Source organism: Canis aureus, chromosome 35 (assembly GCF_053574225.1).
Source record: "Canis aureus isolate CA01 chromosome 35, VMU_Caureus_v.1.0, whole genome shotgun sequence".
Taxonomy (NCBI): Eukaryota; Metazoa; Chordata; class Mammalia; order Carnivora; family Canidae; genus Canis; species Canis aureus.
In genome coordinates, this window is record NC_135645.1 from 22,193,259 (window position 1) to 22,217,479 (window position 24,221).

General features: G+C 35.7%; 2 long non-coding RNA genes across 3 annotated transcripts in view; one reads left to right on the forward strand and one right to left on the reverse strand.

Moving 5' to 3' along the window:
• Nucleotides 1-3,319: 3,319 nt before the first annotated feature.
• On the reverse strand, nucleotides 3,320-19,036 carry LOC144305167 (uncharacterized). The gene is made up of 3 exons (XR_013372204.1): nucleotides 18,029-19,036; nucleotides 11,001-11,116; nucleotides 3,320-3,840 (listed from the first exon to the last, which is right to left on the reverse strand). It is a non-coding gene; the product is annotated as an uncharacterized LOC144305167 (long non-coding RNA).
• Nucleotides 19,037-19,579: 543 nt separating this feature from the next.
• LOC144305027 (uncharacterized) overlaps nucleotides 19,580-24,221 on the forward strand; it is a 112,739-nt gene continuing 108,097 nt past the window's right edge. For both annotated transcript variants that reach the window (XR_013372052.1, XR_013372053.1), the window contains exon 1: nucleotides 19,580-19,677. This is a non-coding gene — a long non-coding RNA (uncharacterized LOC144305027). The remainder of the gene's footprint in view (nucleotides 19,678-24,221) is intronic.

The window sequence follows — 24,221 nt, forward strand, 5'->3', positions numbered from 1 at the left end:
TATGATTCCAAATGTTAAGACTAGCCATCTTTTCACCGTTAGAATTAATCGATATTAACCTTAGTCACAAGTTTCAGCACCAGGTAGATTGTCCAAAGATTGTCCAGCTATTTGTTAGCTGCTCATGCAGGTTTCTTCCCAAGATCAGCATGTGGTTTATCTCTGAAGAATCCTGGTCTCTTTATCCAGGACAAACTGGCAGGACAGCTACTTCCATCTCTAGAAAATTTCACATGTTGCTTGAAAAAAAAAAAAAAAAAAAAAAGAATATTGTGTTTCTAAATCTTTCTAAATGTATTAGTAAAATGCTTTCTCTCCTGAAGGGATTTTTCAGACAGTAACTTAAAAATGTACCTATTTAACCTCAACCATTTTCTCAACCATCTTCCTGGTTGGGCAATGGTATACATATTTTAATCTTAAGAAACTTGAAAAATTAAGAGTAATATTTGGAACAGTGATCTTTTGATTTTTCAAGAAGATATTTATACTCTCAAAGCCTTTTGCATATGTATGTGAAGTTTCCCTATGAAATGTCCTATAAACCTATTTTTTTTATTACCCTGCGTAGCATTTTATTTAAAAAGCTTGAGGTTCTAGGTGATATTAACATAAAACATAGTCTACCTATAAAATCCAAGGGTGTTTTCCCTTAAAATGTTGAGAATAAAAAGACATAAGATTAACAGGATTTTAATTTTTTTAAAGGTTTCTTGAGCTAAACCTCTTCCAATTGCTCTTATCAAATAAATTATGTGCAGATGAGGTATTGGGGTGGATTAGGATCATTTCATAACATAGCAAATGGGAGACTATACCATGAAGCCATCCCATTCCTCTGGCCTCAGTCAGTGTCTTGGATAATGCTATTAAAATTTAAAAGCCACCTATAAGCCTAGTAATGAAATAATGAACAAACAAGGACAAGTATCTCTCGCCAATGACAGGCAGTTGTATGCCTTAATTCACAAATTTCTTGCACTTAATTAGTTTAATGTACACAAAGCACTGTGAGGATAAAAAGAATAAAATGAATAACATAAATGTTAGAAATTTTTAATAGACTCAATCTTTTAGAGGTTGAGAGCTCTCCAGCTGCCCATCTTTCTAGATGAGGACGGTGGAAATCACCTTCTCAGTATTTCTTCGGGGCAGCAGAAACCGACCCTTTGATGTTCTGACATAGGAATCTGTTGAGAGTTTAAGAACCACCTTCTCCTTTCTTTGTGTTTACTGATTACAAGGCAGCCTCTTTGAAAGGAGGAGAGGATATTTGTAAATAGTAAAGAAAATAAATGAATCAGAGGGGAGGGGAGAGACGGATACTTATTATCACTCTTTTTTCCCTTTGGAGGCACGTATGGGGGAGTGTCCTTCTCTCCTTCCTCTCCTCTAGGACTGCTGGAGCAGCAAACCAGCAAGTGGAGGGGGGAAGACAAGGATAATTCCCTTTGATGTGGTCTCACAGTGGCAGCCTTTGTATCTGAGACAGCTAATTAAACAGCAAATGAGTTAATTTGGAGTTTTGAACATTGTCACCTGAATTGCTCTTCCTTTCACGTATTCTTTCAAAAGCAAAACTGATCACTCTAATACAGAATTCTAGCCACGTTTTTGTTAAACTATGCCAGTGAATAGATTCCTATTAGGATTAGGAGTTGATTTTCAATATGATCAAAATTCAGAAAATCTATCTTAGAATCCTCAAGACATCACTGATTCTAAAAGTAAAATTAATATCTGTGTTTCAAAATTGCCTGTGTTTTAACTCTACTGGAGGAGATTCATATAGAATATTAAATATTAATATCATTTCAATAAAAAAGACTTAACTGGAGAGTACCAAATATTAAAATATGTTTTTGATTTAAAATCACTCCAAATAAAATTTATATATTTTGAAGTAACGAAGTACTAGGTCTCATTGTTAAAGCCCTCATCTAAAGGAAATTTAAATACGTATGTTTCTTGATCTATTCATAAAAATGAAAAAGGGATGGAAAAATCTTTGATGATGTCTATTATATATTTGGAGGCTTTTTATGAGCTGCTGGAAATCATCTTTTCTTTTTTTTTTTTAATAAGATGACATATGTTGTCAAAGGGAATGATTATTACTCAAATAAAATATGCTCCCAAGGTGATACCAGCACTGTAATTTACTTTTCAAAGTTTGGAGGAGGGGACCTACAGCATTCTATTTTCTAAAAGAACAAATTACAGGAAAAGCCTAAAAGCTTCACTTTATGTTCCAAAATTTAGAGAAATATTTGACTCCAGAGCAGCCAAATTCCTCAGAGATAAAGAGTGTTTGGGAAAGAAAGTGATGCTAAAAATTTAAAGAAATTTTAGTCAAAATTATTTATTATTTAATTTTGGTCCGTCAGTAGAAAACTCAATTTCTTCAGAATAAAGCTGTGCATGTACTTAGTTAAAAACCTTTGGACATTAGATGAGATTAGAGAATCAGGTCAGAGTAAGACAAAGGTTTCATTTAAATTTGTTTGTCATATTCCATAATGTACCTAAAGAGACAGAACCTTTGCTAATACATAAAATCCTTTTCTATTCTTCAAAAAGACATTTTCTCCCAATCCAAAACTTAGTTATTATTATGTTTTTTAATAAGGATTGTAAAGTGCCAAGAATGTTGAATGTTAAAAATGTGGGACCCGGGATGAGAATAGCAGATAATGAATTGTGATGTCACAACTGATTAGTTAAGGACTAGTTATGAAAGTTAGCTAACCACAGTTTACCTCAGTGTCAATCCTCATCTGTAAAACAAGAATAATTATATTATCTCTCTTTTAGGTTGTTGTTAAGTTTGACAAACATACCTTTCAGGTACTTAATTCAAAGCCTGGTCCACTGTGAACAGCTAACTAGCGTTAATCACTTCTGTTTTAGAAAAAGTCAGTGTGTGCTAAACAGATCATGGAGCCTAGAGCCAGACTTCCCAGGGTTAAACCTCAGCTCTCACACTTACTAGCCATGGGATCTTGGTCAAGTTATTAATTTGTGTGTCTGCCTTCCCGTCTTACTTAAGTGCAATATTGAGTAAGCATTTGGATATAAAGTTTGGGAGTTTAGACAAGTGGTCTGAACTAAATTTAGACACAATGGGCATGCTAGCAATAAGAAGGTGGCCTCTGGAATACAGATGAAAATTGAAGCAACAGTCAAGCTTTTTATAAGCTTAGAAAGCTTAGAAAGGGAGAAAAAAAATGAGACTTTTAATTAAAACTCCAAATATAGATTCTTTACAAAATTCTTTTGAATCCTCTAAGCAGACACCCAGGCCAGGAAGCATTGTGTTTCTATAGATTTTAATGCCATTAATAAGCATTAGTTTATGAAAAGTGGGATCAGTTATGAATCTAGATGCAGTTATTTGGGAACAGAGCTTCTTCCTTTCTCCTTCACTAGCCTGGCACTGAGCAAATGGTTATGAGCCCATTGGTTATGAGTCACTGTTGATTGTTCCTGCATCATTGGGCATGAGCTGTAATAAACAGGGAACTTAGAAAGGTAAGGGTTGGTGGAGCTCAAGTAGCAAGATGAAGACTTACAAAACAAAACTAGAAAACACAAGTTGAGAATCAGGGATGGGGATTTCCACAGATCAGGAATACTTGTTTTAGGGTTCATGATTCCCTTTGTGAATCTTCTGCATTCCATTCACACTCTGGATTTGACATTTGTTCAGGGTTTGGCCTGCACTCTTCCCTTTCTGCTTCTATTAGTTGAATGTTTCAAAACAGTTTTCTGCTTATCAAAATTCCTTGTTGTATCTTCCTGTTTCTTATACAGTGCAAATCCCTTTGAGGATTTATTTTTCTATAATGAATATTAAAAACAAATAGAAATTAGGAAAGAAAACTATTCCCCCTAACTCTACTTCTCCCTCCAGATACCTTTGACCGTATAGATCATAGACTCACAGAAAAGACACCTGGGGGAAATTTGGAGATAGATGGGAAGGAAGGAAGGAAGGAAGGAAGGAAGGAAGGAAGGAAGGAAGGAAGGAAGGAAGGAAGGAAAGAAGGGAGGGAGGGAGGGAGGAAGGAAGGAAGGAAGGAAGGAAGGAAGGAAGGAAGGGAGGGAGGGAGGGAGGGAGGGAGGGAAAGAAAGAAAAGAAAAGAAAAGAAAAGAAAAGAAAAGAAAAGAAAAGAAAAAGAAAGAAAGAAAGAAAGAAAGAGAAAGAAAGAAAAGAAAGAAAGAAAGAAAGAAAGAAAGAAAGAAAGAAAGAAAGAAAGAAGAAAGAAAAAGAAAGAAAGAAAGGAGGGAGGGAAGGAAGGAACGAAGGAACGAAGGAAGGAACGAAGGAAGGAAGGGAGGAAGGAAGATTGATTTTGGACAATTCAGTTACATTATTCAATCTGAAGCTACATTATCTGCATAAAATGAATTGGGGGAAGTGAATGGCAACAGATCCAGAGAAGTAACTGGTAGTAAAAGACCAAGGACACAGAAGAGAACGGGAGTTTATTTTCCCCTTTTTCTGTCCCTTTACTACTTACCACTGTAGCAGTCCACAAGATGCCTCAAAATTAGTATATACTCACATATCTCCCTGAACACACATACCCACAAGCATATCATAAAAGCTTGGCATTTGCCATTGTAAGTGTTCAGAATTGTTAGCATTAACTCTAATCTTAATAATTTGCTTTATGTCAGGGAAATTAACTTAACGGTAAAGTTATCTTACTTAGTTCAGGGGAAAAAATAAGATTTCCTAAATCTCATTTATTTTTTGAATTAACACATAATCTTAATTCCTCATTTTTGCCCCACATCCCCTTGTATGATGCCAATTAAACTTGCAGTAACAGCAGCCAATTCCAATTTACTAGCTGCTGTGGCTGAGCTAAAAACTGGTTTCACCAGTCCGATTGCTTAGTGAAAGTTAGATGAACAATGGCATCACATCATACATTTTTCTGGTCAATTAGTCGTGGCTGGGCCCATTTTGAGTGTTAGGCTTCAATCTCTCCAGAGCTAGAAACTGGAATTGGGAATACTAGCCTCTTAATGCTCTTTCTTGACTGCTTATCAGAGAGAAGATACTGAATTCTCAATGGCTGTGGAAGAGTTGTAATTAAGGCAAAAGGATCTTAGAGACCCTGGTAATCTAGAGAGACTACTAAAAGTTAAAAATTTAATCTTCTTGATGTATATATTTCTTTGGAGCGAGTACATTTGCATTGAATGTAGGAACTGTTCTATCTAAATGACAATTGTTGTGACTCTCACTGTAACATAAGGTAGGGAGGAGACCCACATAATCTGAAGATAGTGGGGAAAAAGATCTAGAAATGCATGGATACAGTACTAATGAGTTGTCACGTGGGTTCCTGAAGATAGTACATGTAAAGCATCACCCGATACATAGAGATTTACATATGATGATTGTTGGCTGTGTAAACAAATTATCACATGCATGTTAATCCTAAAGCAAGGACACTAATAATTTCCAGTGCAAGGTTCCTATGTGTTTATACTTCTTTACACATTTAGTTTTTTCTTTTCTTTCCTTTTTAATGCCTTTCCGCCTCTAGGCCTCACATAATACTTTGATTTTCATCTCTCACTCATTCTTCCCTATGTATTGACCATAGCTTAACCCTTGTGGTAGAACTGGTGGTCCTCAGAGAAATCTTTCCTATTTCTTTCCACACCTCCACAACTTGAGGCACTCCACTTGTATGCTTCTATCCATCTGTTTGTTAGTTGTTGTTGTTTTTACAATTTCTCTATCCGTTTCTGAGTAGAGGTCAGAGCTGGGAACTACGACCCTCACATTCATATAATGAGGAGGGAGAGACAAGGAGGAATGAGATAGTATTGAATTTGCACATTTACTATGTGATAGACTTTCTGCATACTGTCGTTTTGTACGATAAATGTACCAAGAAGTGAAGATTAGGTATTGGATAGGCCATGCTTCTGAATAAAATTATTTAAATGGACTCTAATAACTCCATGTCTCCTCAAGAGAAATTATTTTTCTTACCTTTCTCCTTTCTTCCTTTCCTTTGTCTTACTTCTCTTTAATGCAGCTACTATTATTCACTTTTATAGATTCCTTTGTGCAATTACCAGGCTATATCATAAACCATATCCTATTTTCCTCCTTTTAGACTCACCATTAAACTCTTCAGTCCTAAAAAGTCTACTTGTCCATTTCCAACTTGCAACTGGTAATTATTTCTACAGTCCTCACCTTGTATATTAAAGCCATGATTTTTTTTTTAAATTTTATTGATTTATGATAGTCACAGAGAGAGAGAGAGAGAGAGAGAGAGAGAGAGAGAGGCAGAGACACAGGCAGAGGGAGAAGCAGGCTCCATGCACCGGGAGCCCGATGTGGGATTCGATCCCTGGTCTCCAGGATCGCGCCCTGGGCCAAAGGCAGGCGCTATACCGCTGCACCACCCAGGGATCCCTAAAGCCATGATTTTTACGTGAAATCTCTCAATATTTGCCCAATCTGCGTCTCAGATAGTAGTCATATAAGTCTATAAAATGAGTATTTCGAACTCTTGAACTGGTTTGTTTTCCTGAATTTTTCCCAAATATTTTGTTTCCAACTGCAAGACAACCTCAGTGTAGCCAGTTGCATATCTTCTGGGCTCCCACATTACAATTATCTGTGTTTAAGTCTATCTCATTTAAAAAGTTGTAAACTCCTTGAGATAAGGCACTATGTTTTATTGGTATTTTTCTCCCCGGTGTTTTGTGCTGTGTTGAACTCTTATTTAACACTGAATGAGAAACACTGAATTAAACAGTGAATGGGAAATTTCCAGTGGTGAGAGGAGAGATGGGAACAGGATATAACATTCTTCTACATACAAATAAATGTTCGTTGAATGCTTAGGCAGAGCTGGAACAAACAACTGTAATGAATCTTAAACTTTCTAATTGTTCCAATGTGTCTAGACCAATGCCTAAACTTTAAAAAAGAAAAGTAACCACATTCAGACTCCACAGACCCTGTACAGAAAAACTGTTATTTGTCTATTCTAACAGGATGACCTAAATAAAACTCTCCTGACTCCATCAACACTGCAAATGAGACTTTCCTGCATTTATGATAAGGAAGCCCTTTTATTTTATCATTATTTGTTTTACTACTCATCAGGCTCTTTGCGCCTATACACAAGGATGACAATAGCAAAGGAAGAAATCACCGGGAAAAATACAGACTATACCTAACACTGCCATCTTACCACACATGAAGGGTAATCACAATAAATTATTATTGCCCTTAAAATCAAGCCTTTGTTCCAATGTTCCAGAGAAAAGAGCAGATTTATCAAATAGTTTCTACTTTGCAATGAAAGACAATCACTAGAAATTTGGTTAGACCACTTCAACTTACTTAATAGTCAAAAATGTTAAAGTCCTTTGGAGATTTTCTAGTTAATAGAATTAACCTGCGGTGTAATTAGACATGTCTGAATTAAAGTCCTTTTGCAATGATAATACCTGCAGTAGAAGTGGTCTCCAGGAATCAAGAGATTAGTATGCACATTAGTGGTAGATCTGCCATCAGAATCACATTTATCCTTTTGGTCCTTCATCCCTGAAGGATTCTATAGCTGGGTGGATTTACAGGTTTGCTCTTTCTTGTCAACTGTTTTGCCTATTTTTATTCCAAGGAATATCGCCTTCCATCATGATTTCTTCATCTGAACTCTAATGAAAAAATGGGCTACCCTCTCTTTTTCCTACTCCTATTAGGAAACACGGGGACAGTACAAAAAACACAATATGATCTCTCTGACTAGCTTGAGAATTAGAGAGGACATTTTTAAGAAATCACTCAAATCACTGTAGCCAAATTCATGCTGGAGCTTCTGAAGATGACCTAAATACCTATGCCTGCACTTCATCTCTTTTAGGCAGTCTTCCCAAGTTAATTATAGAGTGCAAATGACTTCAGGATATCCAGTAATGTTCCAACATCACCATGTTTATGCAGAACTAATAGCTAAGGTGTACATATTTACCTGTTTCCAATATTAACACAAATGCAAATATATGGACATGCATTTTCAGGTCCTTTTTAGTAAGTTTTATATTAACTTTAAGGTTTCCCCCAAAAAAGTCCTTTATTTCCTCACTTCTTCAAAATTCCTTTCTGTACCATATCGCACTTTGCAGGATGAGCACTGTATCAGTGGATGATACTGAATCTCCTTTATTTGCCATTGTAGGCAGCATAAGCCATACATCTTTGTCTTTGAAAGACTTTCAAACCCATGTGCCTGCACCTGTTTGGCCTCAGAGAGCCCTACATGGCTTACATTCATGGTTTTATTCAGTACAATAACACAGACTATGAGTTGGAGTTTAAAATTTGAGGTTTAACAAACAATAATAAAATTTAAAAAATGAAATTTGAGGTTTACATTGTGTTACGAAATAGTTGTGTTAATATCTGCTACTCTCTGAACTTCTTTGTGTCTCCGTGGGACATAGGCATTGTAAACAGACAAACATGTATCACACATCACCTAAAGCTCCCTGGAATGGAAAATGATTGTGTTATCTACTCTCCCTTTTAAGAATCTTTGTGGCCAAATTAGGTGTGGTATCACCCTCTTCTAGACTTCTGGGTTTCTTTGTTTATACAACTTCTCTGTTCTATTTTGTGTCACATTTACGTCCTGTTTAGATTTATGTTATACTCTATAGCAAATTTGTAATTCCACACACTGTGTGATACATATTTTGTATCTTCATAATGATTAATTTATTATTTGAGCTTTAACATTTCTGTTGTGAGGATCAAGTAAAATAAATCATATGAAAATGTTGTAAACCGCAATGGGCTGTACAACTGCAAGGTAGCCCAACGTGTGTTGAATACACGTTGACTATATAAAGGGAATTTGCTTTTCCTCATTCAAAAGTAGCTACATAAAAATAAAGACAATTAATATGTATTCAAATTTAGAATGTACTAGAGGTTGTATGTTATCTGATTTAATCCTCCCAAGCCAATCAAGTATCTCCATTTCCTAATGAAGTAAACGAATTTCAAGAAATTAGGTAAATGCTCAAGTGTACAGTACAGGTATCTGTACTTTATTCACTCACAGACCTTCTGAAGTTAATATTCATATTTTCTCTTCTGTCATGCCTCACCTATTAGAATTACTATGTAAGTAAATTGATACAGGGCAGGCAAAATTTTTACCTTTTAATATCAAGCACTATATAAAATAAGTTACTTTCTCTGAAACCAAAGGAGGTCTAAACAACATTATGTTCTCCTATTTAACCAGGGTATGTGAGTTTACATAGAGGACTGTAAAATTATTCAATCAACTTCAAGTCGAATAGTCCCTTAAGACATAGTTTCTATTCTAGTGATTTACATGGTATTATTGTAAAGTTTCCTGGACCTCATCTATAGAATATGTCTCCAGCTTATGGACAACTGATTAAAATTTCATAATGATGGAATTGTGTCTGTTACCATATCTAACATAAATCTTGGCACATGGATGGTACTCAGTAATAAAATACTCATTAAATGAGCAAATGAGGGAACTATGGGAGGAAATGAAGATAGCAGTGTGTTGTAGGAAGTGGATTATGACAGTATTTGGGTGACCTGGCTAGCACTTCTGGATTATTTACCAACAACCTGAATGACTTCCAAAAGTCATCTAATTTTTGAGCCTCTGTTTTTTTTGTTTGTTTGTTTTCATTTTCAAAATCTTATTGTATCTTTAATATCCCTACCAGCACAAACATTTTCGAATTTTCTGGATTGCTCAAGAAGGTATGAATGAATATCCTTTAACCTTTCAATCACAAAACTTAACCTGATACTAATATATGATGAACTTCACAATCTCTGATGAATAGCATAGCCCATTGGCTATCCCCAGTTTCCAAGTTCTAATAGTCTGATACATCCTCCTTGACTTCCCTTTTTTTTTTTTTTTTTTTGGCGGGGGGGTGAGACCAATTGCATGCTTTTTTACTCTGAGTTTTTTCCCACCGTCTTACCTGTCTTTCATCTCCGATAGACTAATAAAGCCCAATTTAATGGTATAAACATAACAAAAATAAAGCCTAAGGGAAACGTAGATGGATGATGAGCATATTAGAATACTTTAGGTTTTCCCTCCTGAATCACAGTATTTTAAAAGAACACAAAAACAATGTAAAGAACCATAAATGACCTGAGATTTTATCCTTCATATGAGCTAACAGGTAGTCCACAACAGTTTCACAGATGCTGGCACTGGACGCAAGATTCCTGGGTTGGAGACAAGAGATTTTACTGCCCAGAGCACAGCAGGCAGCATGAGTTACTTGGTTGTATCAGTTCCCCTTTCTCTGCAGGTCCCAAGAAGTGATGGCAAGTGTCTCGGGTGTATGCAGCATACACAATGAGTCTATGCCGCAACTGAGGAAAATGGAGCCTAAAAAAACCCAATGCTATAAAGGTGACTTAAAACATACCTGTCCAATCTTTGCCTCAGAAGGAGGTACTATCTTTATTTTCCTGGTCAGGAAACAAATCTCCCTTCTGCCCTAAAGGGAGAGGCTCTCTGTATTATCCAGGAGTGTTGCTATACAGAAGGATAGTCTAGGACAAAAATAATCTCAAGGCCATGGGGAATTATTCCCTGATAATACATTTCTCATTTAAACTACATGTCTATCTTGGGTTCCTCAATGTTTTCTGTTTAGGGTAGTCACTCAGAGGCTCAGACTGACTGATGTTTCATCTAGATATTTGCCTTTTAGAGTATCATTTAGAAGGAAGAGACCAGCAAATTTTGACACTCTAAATTTCTACTCAGAAGGGACACATGGCACTTCAATGCACATTATTATTATTATTTTGGTAAAAGCAAGTGACTTATTCACAAATATTTTTCAGTCATTTACCTGAAAAGTGGACAGTCAGGAATAATAGCCCTAAAAACATAAAGAGTTATATTCCAAACAATGAATGACCATACCTAAATTATGCTAAAAAATTATTTTTGCTTGAAGAAGGACTCAAAAAGCCACAGTGATCTGCCATCAGGTTCTATAAGTTGTTTGGGCAATTTTTTATATTTGTAGATTTTTAAACCTGCAAGAAAAATCAGAAACATTAGATGAAAAATTGACAGTACCTCTCTAGGTCTCATGTGTGAGCTAATCATGTGCTGGGTGCTAAAGGTTGAATGGTGGTTAAGACGTGATACCTTCCTTCAGGAAAGCTAACATTTTAGTGTGAGGAACAGAAAACAACAAGCAAACAAACAAAATAAGTATAGGTTTTGATAAGTGCTAAGAAGAAAACAGAGTATCATGGATTGAGAAGGCTGGGGTCATCAGAAAATCCCCATATAAATATTGGTGGGTAGAGGTTCCTTAAAGTGTTCTAGATGGAAAACATCAAATATTAAGTTTCTTAATTGTAATAGAGCTAGATGTGTTTTAACACTTTTTTAAAAAGATTTTTTTATTTATCTCTTAGGGAGAGAGAGAGCAGAGCAGGGGGGATGGAAGAGGGAGAAAGAGACTCCCCCAGGAGCAGAGGAGCAGAGGAGGAGAGAGCAGGGATCCCAACTCAGGGCTTAATCCCAGGACCCTGAGATCATGACCAGAGCCAAAGGCAGACACTTTATTGATTGAGCCACCCAGGCGCCCCTCTTATAAACACTTAACAATGACCTCAAAACTTCCAACAATTGGGCAACTTATCCAGAAAAACAATTAATTGATAAGATAAATATAAAAATGTTTACTCTTTGGTACAACCAGTAGGTGGTTGGACTGATGAGGCCTCACAGTAACACATGTGAATATGACTTTGGGATTTCAATTGACTTCAAGACCAAATGTTTTAAAATAGTGTGTCAAAAATGCGACTGAATAATAACATATGGTGACCAGAAGGAAAACAGAAGGATAATTCCACTATGTTCTGTAAAGTTGGACTCCATTCAGTTCTAGGAAGACATCTAGTTTTGTGAAACACTGGAATTTGTACAGAAGAGTGTTAATAGGGTAAGGATGTATGTGGTTACAATCAAGACTATACCAAACCCAGAGGATATTTAGAAATGCATGAGGGCTATTTTGTAGTTGTCTCAATGAGTTATAAATGCCACTTAGAATTTAAGAAAAGGGCCAGGAATGCTAAGCAACTCGCATTACATGAGGGGAATTCCACACAATGAATTGTCCCTCCTCAAGTTCTAATGTGTCCCCTTTGACAAATAGTAGTTTGCATGTGTTGTGCACATAATATTTAATTATATTTATATATTTTAGTCTATGCAGAAAGACCTGAGAACATTTAATTTGGGGAAGAGAATAACTGTTGTCTTATACAGAAGCCAGTCAAGCAGCAAAGAGCAAAGTCTTCTGTGTAGCAGCAAACTGAAATGAGGTTAATAGAAAGAAGTTACTGGAAAGAAAGAGAAAAGCAGGTTTTATCTCATTCTAAGGAATAAATGTTTAAGGCTGATAGAAACAAAATCTGGGAAAATAGTCATTCTAATTCACTGACTTCTCTTTGATACAACCATTTTATCAATTTTCAACTTATCTTTCACTTGCTTAGCACAAACTGGAAGAATTTGACTTTGTCCAGAAAAGAGCCAAACTTTCCTATTTTTTTTTTTTTTAGTATCTCTGCCTCGTATAAAATGCAGGTCAGCTATATTTAAAGCAGATATTTCCTCAGCTTTTACACTCAAAAGCTAGCTGCCAATAGCTCTTCTTAACTTATAGAGAAAACCAGAAGAATCTAATTCTAGGATTCTGATTTTTATATGCAATATTTTTCTAAAATAACTTTACTTCCCATATGCAGACTTCATTTCCATGGTGGAAGTTGAGCTAGATGTTGCTATGGTTTATTTGACACTTGGAGCATTTGCAAAACTGTGCTTCTTGCAGTTCAGAGAGGAGATTCTTGATAAATATATTTGACTAATTACTATTTACTAATTATTTGTATCAAAATGCAGATGTGATTTTTATGTTACTTTTGTCCAGTTTGATGAGTAACAACCACAATCCCATTTATCAGTGTACTGGAACATTAGATAAAATTTACATTATATCAGCTTAGCTTAAATAGAAGCTTTCATTTTAGTAAAGCACCTGATGATGGACAAGAATGTATGAAAGGAAGAAACAATCTAGAAAAAAAATGTTTAGGATTTCTGTTCAACCTGAATGAAGTATCGAGGCCAATTAAGCAAAAGCAGTCTAGAGAGTTGTGGGATTTATCCTAGTCAGGGGATAACTTAATATATTCTGGCCATCAGACCCAGCAGAATATTCTAACCCTCTGGGATAACAGAATCATTTAGAGAGTACTGTTTTAGTATGACTTTGTAAGGATTTTCTACAAAACTGTCCATATAGAAATTTTTACCTTTTTTTTTTTTTTAAAGTCTTAGATGCCTGTTTGGTGCGGTAGGGAAGTAGTGTGAGTTTGGAAGACAATGAGAATGGGGGCATGAGCTCATTGAGGAAGCAGGAACAAAAAACTTGCCCCCCAACTATTTTGAAATTTTTCAAAAATGTAATCTCCTGAAAAAGATCATCATACAATCTCAAAATTAATTTCCAGAGAAAGATTTCAAAACCGTTTTTGAGCAATACTGTTATGGTTTGATAAAACATGTAAACTCTGAAGGTTTGTAATTTAAAGGAGAAATATCATTTGAATGTATGTTTCATAATAGCTTTGCCAAACTCTTTTGCATTACTTTACATTCATTATTCATATTCCCACACGCTATTTTGAGAAAACTATCAGGAGGTTTGCTATTTGGAGCTGAAATTCATCAGGAGGAGTCCCAATATATAGTTCTTGTTTTTTCAAAGCTAAAAAATAGAATTATCTAAAAAGTAATTCTGTATCATCCTGGCCTCTGTTTTTCCTTCCAAATCAAACCTTGTTTAGGTAGTCTACCCTGCAGAGACAAAGTCACTCATCTAATCCTTCTACTTCTTCCTTTTTTGGGGGAAAAAAGTGAACAGAAGTGGTTCCCTGCTTTTCCAAACAGGGAAACTGAGGAAGTCATCTAACGTGGGGAGGCCCACCGCAGGCCACTATCACCTATAATGGGATAAGTAAATCTAATGCCCTATGTTGTCAACTTACCCTTAATTAGTAACAGAATATTTTGAATTCCAGATAGCCTACTTTGGTCTAATGTATCATTTGATCAAAACTTGGGAAAAGAAAAGGATATTATTTATTGAGTACCCTCAAAGAGCAAAACCCAATTTCTTTGTTCTTCAGAATACAATCCCTCATCCTTTCATATGCTTCCAGGTCTTTGGGATGAATGTGTTCCTATTTTGTCTGAATTTAGTAATTAATCTTTAGAAAGTCAATTGTTCTCTTATAATGCTATAATGCAGAGTTTTCTTGCTTTATTATTATTCTTTCCTCTATAGGATAATATGAAATACGCTTCTTAAATTCCAAGACCTTCTAGAGTATGATTGTGAAGTTGAGAAGCCTGGTGATATTTAATTCTAAATTATTTCTGTTGTTTTATCTTAATACTTGGTTCAGTAATCTCTAGCTCTTAATCTTTAAGAGTAGACAAATTTCCTCAAATGTTATACAGCCCAACTATACACAGCTTAGAAAAATGTCCACTATTACCCCGCTTCACCCTCTGTAACATTATTTCAATTTTCTAAGTAACTTCTGTGTCCATAAAAGTCTTGCCAATAACCTTTCCACTTGACTAGAAAAGGAAAAATATATTACTAAGCTTCCACCAGAATGTTAGGGTTATTCTTAGAAATAAAATAAGAACAACAACAACAAAATCAAAGTTACACCAAAAGCACATGTCAAACTGACAAGAACTAATGTTATATCATTAGAAACCTACAAAATTGTTTTGGTAGAAATATTAAAAAATAAATAGTAAGTACATACTTGCCCAAACTTGCATTCACACTCTCTATTACTCTAAGCAAGCTTTTCTGAAAACTTTTCAGGGAATTAGAAGTTGAAGCATGTTTACTTCAAATTTCTGTAAATAGTTACCTTTCTAATTGGTTAAAATTCAAAGGACAAAGTAACTATGTTGGCATCATGAAAATCCTTGTTTATAGTAGAACTTCACTTATGCAATCCCATTTTTATTCACTGCCTTGTACTGCATTTCCCTAGCCTCAATGTTAAGGACAGTATAGGACTGATAGTACATATTACCAAAGGATTATAAAATTATTCATAAAGAAGTATGCTACATGTCTATTATTCACGTGTAATAGTTCCAACACCAAATCTGTTAACAAATCAAAATGATAGCATCATAACTGAGGCAAGACAGAGTTTACCAACAACAAAACAATATTTTTATCTAGATTATTTTATGAAGATCCTCCTGCTGACCCATCTAGATAACTCTAAGAAGAAATCTTCATGATCTGTAGGGTGGGTACCTAAAAGAGTACTATAATAAATAGAGTTTGAATAACCTAAAAGTGCAAAGTGTGTATGTGTGTGTGTGTGGGGGGGGATATTTCTCACCCCCTTCCCCCTGGATCAACCACCAGGAAGGAATTTCAAATTTGAAAATATCTCTAACTTGTTAAAAAATTTTAACAGTATTGAGTAACTATATGCATATTCTCATTCCTAGAAATATGTTGTTGTTGTTGTTGTTTTTCATGAAAACTAGGAGTCATTCAGATGACTCAGTTTTCATTCCTAAGGATATATATTGAAAAACTCTAGGAAAAATACCAATTATAACATGACAAAAAGACAAGGACAGTGAATAGATTATTTCAAGTAAATGGGGGAATGAATTAGAATCTCAGATTCTTTCATCTCTAATATCTTAATGAAATGAACACAGAAAATTTTATTTATTTTTTTAATTTTTTTTAAGATTTTATTTATCTATTCATGAGAGACACACAGAGAGAGGCAGAGACATAGAGGGAGAGGAAGGCTCCTCGCAAGAAGCCCGATGTGGGACTTGATCCCGGGACCGGGATCATGCCCTGAGCCAAAGGCAGATGCTCAACCACTGAGCCACCCAGACATCACTTAAAGAAAATTTTAAATGACAGGCTAGGCATTTCTTCCTTGGAACTAAATGTAATCACAAGAACAGGCTTTACATTCCTGCCTGAAACAACTAAAAAGGACAAAATATAAGAAACAAAGGCTTTAAATATATTGATAATCAGGTGCTGAAAGGTAATAATCTCTGAGGAGAGAGAAACAAACAAGATAATATCAATATTTCCCAAGCTTATTGCCTGGAGAGAATTTCTAGAGCTCAGCTTGAGGAGGAAGAAGTCAGGTGAGCCCCATTATCTTCCCATGTTCGGGAGTCAGATTTAGAATCCAGGGATGCCAGGCAGCTCGAGTCCACAGAGCAGCAAACCAGATAGGAAAGAACTGCACAGAAAGAAGAATCTGGAGATCTGTTGAGGGTCTTCAGCTGGGCACTGAGCAGTTCTTACATGTAGCAAAACTACCCACATTCTAGAAAAAGAACACAAAGGATCAGAAAGAACAGTAGCCTGAGCCCATAGAAAGTCAGGAATACTTCCTGTCGCCACCAACCAGAGTGCAAAACCTCATAATTCATTGAGCACTTGGTAGTATATTCAGAAGTTTTTTTCCCTGGTAGTTGGTAAAATTAGTCTTATACTAAATGATACCCTGGTATTTACAAGGAAAACATAAATGCAAGAGCAAAAAGGACCAAATGATTTTCAGATAACTCAGAGCCCAGAAAAAAAGTTCATAAATATTTTTAGAAATATAAAAATAAGGAGTACCCATGAAGTAATACTGACTATGTTGGACATGCAAGAAAAACTTGCGAGGCATACAAAGAAGCTGGAAAATACAACCCATGGCTAGGGGAAAAATCAGAAATGACACAGATGATAGAAATATTAGATAAAGGTTAAGGGCATTAAAATATAGACTGAATTCACATGTTCATGAAGCTGGAGGAAAGATTATTTTTGAAGATATGGAAATATTTAAAAAATAGAAATTCCACAGATAAAAATATATTGTCAAAGATGAAAATTACACAGAGAGGGAAAAAGAACAGACTGTGTATTGCAAAAGAAAAGATAAATAAATTTGAAGGCAAAGCTATGATAATGATCCAAATGTAACACCAAGAGGTAACAAGAATTAAAATAAAAGGAGAAAAGAGCACCCTTTGACTAGTGTATGTATAGTTTTAGTCCCTAAAGGAAAATTAACAAAATATGAGTGATGGCTTATCAGAGAAAAATGAAAGCAAAGAAAATAATGGAACAACATCTGTAAATACTGAGGTGATAAAAGCAAAACAAAATTATCTACCTAAAACTCTTTACCCTCAAAAATATGCTTAGAGAGTACAGCAAAATAAAGATGTTTTCAGTCTATAAATAAGGCCTAAAGAATTAATGACATTATAAGAAATGCTAAAGAATTGGAATAGTAACCAGAAGAAAATTTGCTATTTTCTAGGAACTAAGGAACTAAGGAACTAAGGAAAATTTGCTATTTTCTAGGAACTAAGGAACTAAGGAACTAAGACCGCCAATACTGATCATCCCAGGGTTAAATACGAAAGACTTTTCAAATAAATATTTCAATCTCTTAAAAATCCTGATTAAATAAGAATAATGGCAATATATTGCAGAAGCTAAAATACAGGAAGAAGTAAAATATATGACAACAATAACTCCAATGCTGGGAAAAAAGCAAGTATACTGTTTTAAGTTCCTTGTGTTAACTTTGATGTGATAGAAAGTTGAAAGTCAACTGGTTGAAGTTAAAAATATATACTATGAATTTTATTGCAACTAGTAAAATAAAACACCAAAAATTTTACCTAATAATCCAACCAATGAAGTGAAATAGAATTGTCAATATTATTCAATTAGATTAGAGGAGTAGACAACTGGTAAGACAAATAGAAAACAAACAAAAATGGTTGATAGAAAACCAACCATATCATTAACCACATTGAATATAGATCACCTCTTATCCTCAAGTTTTTAAAACAAACACAATTGAGACGCCTGAGTAGCTCAGTGGTTGAGTCAAGGTGTGGTCCTGGAGTCCTGGGGTTGAGTCCCACGTGGGGCTCCTCTTGAGGAGCCTGATTCTCCCTCTTCATCTCTGTGTCTCTGATGAATAAATAAAATCTAAAAAAAATAAATAAATAAATAAAGCAAACACAATATTTTCAAAAAGATAGTTAATATTTCATTTATGAAAGTTATAGGAATCAAAGCATCAGGTCATGAAGAAGTTTTATCTATGGTTGATATAAAAAGTATATTCCAAATTTGCATTTAATGTGTGATTAGTTTCAAATCTAAATATTATATGACAAGTGGTCTGTAAATTGTCAGTGTGGTTAAACACCAAGCTTGCCATTTTATCAGAAAAGAATCAAACCTTGCCATAAATGAATTATTAAAAGTGTATTTAAATTTAAATCCAAGTATGAAGTCCTTTGTAATCTCATTTAATGACGTAAATTTGGGGGAAAGCTGTTTGAAGACATTTGGAGACCAGTCAGGCCCTAGAGATCTTAAAGGGCTAAAATGCAGAAGGTGAAATATATAGAGAGCCCTATATCTGCTATATTTTGATCCCTCAGAGCATTTGCCATTTCAAATCAAGTGCCACAGAGAAGAAATAAAAAGCTGTTTAAGCAGTGTTTGTGGAAGATTCTCTTGACTGAGTAGAAAAAGACTAGATTTTGGTGCTACTAAAGCAGGATACAAGAAGATAGGTTTCCAAACTGTGTTGTTGTGAATTGTACTAAGATATATATATTTGATCTTCATCTCTGTTCCTGGCAGCAGCCGCTTAAACCCTTGTAATTTCCTAAGTGATAAGAGCAATGGGAAAATATTTTGTTATGGTATTTGGAATTTTGTCCTGGCTCCCTAAAATAGCTCCAGAGCAACAAAGGCAAAAGGAGTGTCCTTTGTTATTCATAACAAGCCCCCTCCAACCACGAGTGAGTTTATGTTAATGAGATGATTTTTGGAAAGTTCTTAGATAACCACAGAATGAGGTTGCCTGGGAAACCAACCAGTATGTTTAGAAGGTTGGAACTTTCAGCCCCATCCCTGACCTCTGCTCTAGAAGGAGTATAGAGAGGAACTGAGGGTTGAATTAATCACCAATGGCCAATGATTTAATTAATCCTGCCTATGTAATGAAGCCTCCAGAAAATCCTAAACAATGAAATTTGGAGGACTTCCAGGTTGGTGAACACATGGAAGTGCTGGGAGGGCAGGAGTTCTTTTTTTTTTTTTTTTTTTTTTTTTTTAAATAACATGTATTTATTATTATAGTATCACATAGAGTATTTTCTTTTTTTTAATTTTTTTTTAAATTTTTATTTATTTATGATAGTCACAGAGAGAGAGAGAGAGAGAGGCAGAGACACAGGCAGAGGGAGAAGCAGGCTCCATGCACCAGGAGCCTGATGTGGGATTCGATCCGGGTCTCCAGGATCGCGCCCTGGGCCAAAGGCAGGCGCCAAACCGCTGCGCCACCCAGGGATCCCCTGAGGGCAGGAGTTCTGTGTCACTTCCCACTTATATGCATCTCTTCCATCTGGCTGTTCCTGAATTGTATCCTTCTATAATAAACCAGTAATCAAACAGGTAAGATTTTTCCTGAGATCTGTTAGCTGTTCTAGCAAACTATCAAACTCAAGGAGGGGATCACAGAAATCTCAGATTTATAGCCAATTTGTTGGAAGCACATATAACAACCTGGGATTTGGGATTGGCATTTGGGATTTTGTTTTTGTTTTGTTTTGTTTTGTTTTGTTTTGTTTTGTTTTAGTACTGAGCCCGAAGCCTGTGGGGTCAGTCTGCATTAACCTCAGGTAGATAATGTCAGAATTGAATTGAGGACACCCAAATGGAATCTACAGAAACTAGAAGAACTACTTGATTTGGGAAATCCTCACACATCTGGTGTCAGAAATGCAGGATTCTGAAAGTAGACAGTTTTGTTTGTTTGTGTTCCTTTCACAGACCCAAAGGAAAGCCAAAGAAATTAGCCAAAATTCTGCTTGCACTTTTTTCTCAAGACATTTGCTGATACCTAAACTGTGTATGTCAGGGACAGGAAGAAAAGAAAGCAAGTAAATAATAATAATAATAATTAATAATAATAATAATAATAATGGCAAAAGCAATAATAGTAATGATATGGGAGAGCTTGGTTCTTGTCTCACAGATTTGAAGAATGAATCTCGCAAAGGAGAGGAGTAAAGGGATAGAAGTTTATTAAGTGAGGGTACAGAGAAAGCTCTCGGAAGTGAGAGAGGTCTCAACAGTGTTGCCGCTGAGGGTTTGTAGGGTTGGTCTTTCACTGGAAGTCAACCAGGCATCCTAAATCCTTTTCACATTATCTACTGGTATCACCATAGAGTAAGGACTGGTGATAACATCTTTAATGGCTTGATGGCTTGCTTCTTCTTTGCGCTCTGGTTATTCTTTGTTGGTCACAGATGACTGTCATAAAAATGACACCCTTCCTGCCCACACCTAGGGCAGGGTGCTCTGGCTTGTTCCCTTATCTCTAGTTTCCTTACACCTCAGCATTTTGGGGATTTTTGTGGGCCCTCTTCCATAACCCCCTACATAGCCCTGCCAAGCCCCATTGTCCTTAACTCAGTAATAATAATAGACTAATAGTAAGTAATAAGGGATCCCTGGGTGGCACAGCGGTTTGGCGCCTGCCTTTGGCCCAGGGTGTGATCCTGGAGACCCGGGATTGAATCCCGCGTCGGGCTCCTGGTGCATGGAGCCTGCTTCTCCCTCTGCCTGCGTCTCTGCGCCTCTCTCTCTCTCTCTCTGTGTGTAACTATCATAAATAAATAAAAATTAAAAAAAAATGTTTAAAAAAAAAGTAAGTAATAATAGTAAGTAACATAAATTCAGCAAATCTGCAGAAAGGGCTAAAAAATCCAGATAAAGCTTTCCTCTTACAAAAATCCGAAATCTTCAGATATCTTAATCTTTATTTATATCACCATTTGCTTGTATTTTATGTCTACTAGAATAAACTGATATTCCCTTTACAATTTTTCATGTACAATCTCAGCATTTCATATAATTAATCGACATTCCACACATGACTAAATGACTGAAAACAAAAGGAAAAAAATAAATCAATAGAAATAAGCCCACATATGATCCAATTATTGATATTATTGAATTATATAGTTTACAAATTTTAAATGTAATAATCAATATAAATTTACAACTATGTATTTCTAAAACTATCATCCATATCAAAATATAGAAAATTACCATTTCATCGGAAGCATCCATTATGCCCTATCCAAGTCTACATTCACCGAAGTTAACTATAGCAGTAACAGCTATCACCAAAGCTTAGGTTTGGAGGAAAAAATACAAACATATACACGACAAAATGTATCTTGGAAACGTTTATAAACTTGAAAAGTTTTTTTTTGTTGTTGTTGTTTTGTTTTTGTTTTTGTTTTTAGGGATCACTTATAACTTTAATTTTATTTATTTAGGTTTTAGGTTTCAAGATTGTATTTTATATATTCCATTGAATGTATTTGGCATGTCTCTAAGCTCTCATTCAAGAATGGTTTTACAACTTTGTTGTTCATGATTTTGATATACTTGAGGAGTACAGGCCAGTTATTTAGTGGAATTTACCTCAATTTAGATTCAGCTGTAGTTTCCTCATGACTATATTCAGATTATGCATCTTTGACAGGAACATTACAGGGAATGGTACTTGTTCCTCTCAGTGTATCCTATCGGGAGGTCGGTTGTTGGCTTATACCTTTATTCGTGATGCTAAATCGATCACTTACTTAAGTGATCTTAGTTAAGATCCTTAGTTAAAGTTAACCTAGTTAAAATCCTGTCTGCCGCGTTTCCTCACAAAGAGGTGAGGCTGTTTTCTCTTTTGAATTAATAGGTCATTTACAGAAATGCTTTAAGACTATATAAATATTGTGTTCCTCCTCAACTTTATCCCACTAGTTCTAACACTCATTAGTGATAAATGCCTGAATCCATTACCACAATGATACAAAATTGTCTATAGAATTAAACTGACCTAAAAGAAACTTTTTTTTTTTTACCTTTCCTCACTTTTTTATAAAAAAAGATCATCTAATTTTTAAACTTTCTAAAATATTCATTAGGACATTCTATTATCCCAAAAGGTATTTTGGGTTCAAATAATCTGGAAAATATTAGTTAAAAACAACCATAGTAAATTGTGTGGTACGGGCATAGGGATTAATGGAGATTGCATCAAAATATGTACAAAATGACCAGAATTATAAGATAGTGAGAGACATCTGTACAACTTTCCAATTCTGTTTGCATGTGCTTGATTTCCAAGGGCCTGTTAGATGTTAGACCACAGGTAGAAATAACAAGGATATTCACTGAAAGAAGTTTGTTTTTTTTATTATTCATTGGACACTAGGAGCTTAAATGAGTTTGGGAATTGCTCAAATAAGGTTGATATTTGGGAATCAGGGAAATGAATGAGATTTTCCCCTGGGGAGAATATTTTTACATAAAAACAGAAGTGAGTTCAGAACAAATGTGTGGGAAACATCAAGTTTTAAAAAGGCATAATAAAGGAAGGAATTCAGAAATCCTTCTCATAGAGGTAGCAGAAGCATGAGAAAGTGGTGTCTGTGTATGCAGAGTGAAAATGGAAGGCACTGTTCCTGCTTTCAGAGGACTATGGGAATAAAGACAGGAGACTCACTAGGGTGCCTAATCTAATCTAGGCAGGAAGGGTAGTCAGAGATATCCAGAGAGAGGTGACATGTATGCTGAGATTGAAATGAGGAAAAGTTACTGAGGCATGATGTTCCAATTAGAGGGAACATCATGTAAAAAGGGATAAGGCAGGCTTGTGCAGGTCAAGCTTTGGGGGCCAATCACAGGCCTACGGGGAAGATGTATGCAGAGACAAGAATTAGGAGGGCCCTATATGTCACAATTAAAAATTTGTGTTTTGCCTGAATAAAACGAGGAACCTAATAACGGATTTACTCTAGGTAAGGACCCTTTTTGGTTGAAAAAAGACATGGTATATTTTAAGGAGAACCAATTAAACATCACAAGAAAATAGGGGTCATATGCCAGATTAGTCTGTCATTACCTGTAGGAAATTGGATAGGTTACATTCTCTCTAAAATGGGAATAAGAATACCTACCATCTCATTTTTGAGACATTTGAATAAAATAATTTTTATTGTGCCTGTCCCTGAAAATGAGGTTATAGTCAGTTTTTAAAATTCTCCCCTTTTGCTTAAAAAATACCTTTCCTCTCTATTATATAAATTATCCTCAAATTCTGTAAAATATAAAAATCTTATACCATTTGCAGCATACCTCTCTGGTGCCCCACGTCACTTTTTCTTAGCCCACTGTTCTTTTTGTCTGAAATTACTATAGACAGTTCAAGACAGGCTCCTCTCCTTCTAACAAAATCTTTGCTCAAAGGTGCCAGGGTCTTCTTTAAGACTGATAGCCAGTGATTGAGCTAATGCCCTGGAGGGAACCATCAAGAATAGGGGACAGAGACAGTAGCTAAATATCCCATCCTCCACCCTTCAGGCAAACAGTGTATTTGCTCCTCAGGAAGTCTCAATAGGAACAAACCTCCCCTCTCCTTTGCTTACAGGACTGGCCTCCTTAATGGATGCGTACAATGGCTTTTTATTTTCCCTATATTATTCTTTCTGACTCTTACTTGGGCTTTCTGAGATAAACTCCAAAGTAAACTACCTACTGCCAACCCCTCTCAGGCTGATTTCAAGGAAACCCAAAGTGAAATTCTATCTCATTATATTTCAAAAGAACCCATTTAATTAATTATTTAATTCTATTCTAGTAAATTGATGGATTTCTCCTCTACTTTTTTATTCTTTCTTATGAGATGTCATAACCCCAAAGCCATTTGACTGTCTGAAGTCACTATTCCTTTTTTTTTTTTTTTTTAAGATTTTATTTATTCATGAGAGACAGAGAGAGAGAGAGAGGCAGAGACACCAGGGCTGCCCTGAAGTCACTATTTCTTTTAACGTACAGGGATCCCTGGGTGGTGCAGCGGTTTAGCGCCTGCCTTTGGCCCAGGGCGCGATCCTGGAGACCCGGGATCGAATCCCACATCGGGCTCCCGG